The sequence below is a fragment of the Cherax quadricarinatus genome, chromosome 11 (assembly GCF_038502225.1).
Source record: "Cherax quadricarinatus isolate ZL_2023a chromosome 11, ASM3850222v1, whole genome shotgun sequence".
NCBI lineage: Eukaryota > Metazoa > Arthropoda > Malacostraca > Decapoda > Parastacidae > Cherax > Cherax quadricarinatus.
In genome coordinates, this window is record NC_091302.1 from 12917953 (window position 1) to 12919200 (window position 1248).

The following is a 1248-nucleotide window of genomic DNA, read 5'->3' on the forward strand; positions in this document are numbered from 1 at the left end:
TCCTTCACCCTACATATCATAGGGGGTACGTCACTCTAGGCTCCACCACCCTACACATCATAGCTAGTAAGTCACTCTAGCCTCCATCACCCAACACATCATAGCTGGTATGTCACTCTAGCCTCCATCATCCTACACATCATAGCTGGTACGTCACTCTAGCCTCCATCACCCTACACATCACAGCGGGTACGTCACTCTAGCCTCCATCACCCTACACATCACAGGGCGTACGTCACTCTAGCCTCCATCACCCTACACATCATAGCTGGTAAGTCACTCAAGCCTCCATCACCCTACTCATCATAGCTGGTATGTCACTCTAGCCTTCATCATCCTACACATCATAGCTGGTACGTCACTCTAGCCTCCATCACCCTACACATCACAGCGGGTACGTCACTCTAGCCTCCATCACCGTACACATCATAGCTGGTACGTCACTCTAGCCTCCATCACCCTACACATCATAGCTGGTATGTCACTCTAGCCTCCATCACCCTACACATCATAGCTGGTATGTCCCTCTAGCCTCCATCACCCTACACATTATAGCTGGTATGTCACTCTAGCTTCCATCACCCTACACATCATAGCTGGTATCTCACTCTAGCCTTTATCACCCTACACATCATAGCGGGTATGTCACTCTAGCCTCCATCACCCTACACATCATAGCTGGTACGTAACTCTAGCCTTCACCACCCTACACATCATAGCAGGTATGTCACTCTAGCCTCCATCACCCTGCACATCATAGCAGATACGTTACTCTAGCCACCATCATCCTACACATCACAGCTGGTACGTCACTCTAGCCTCCATCACACTACACATCATAGCTGGAACGTCACTATAGCCTCCCCCACCCTACACATCATAGTCGGTATGTCACTCTAGCCTCCATCACCCTACACATAATAGCGGGTATGTCACTCTAGCCTCCATCACCCTACACATCATAGCTGGTATGTCACTCTAGCCTCCATCACCCTACACATCATAGCGGGTACGTCACTCTAGCTTCCATCACCCTACACATCATAGCTGGTACGTCACTCTAGCCACCATCATCCTACACTTCATAGCTGGTACGTCACTCTAGCCTCCATCACCCTACACTTCATAGCTGGTACGTCACTCTAGCCTCCCCCACCCTACACATCATAGCTGGTATGTCACTCTAGTCTCCCTCACCCTACACATCATAGCGGTTATGTCACTGTAGCCTCCATCACCCTACTCATC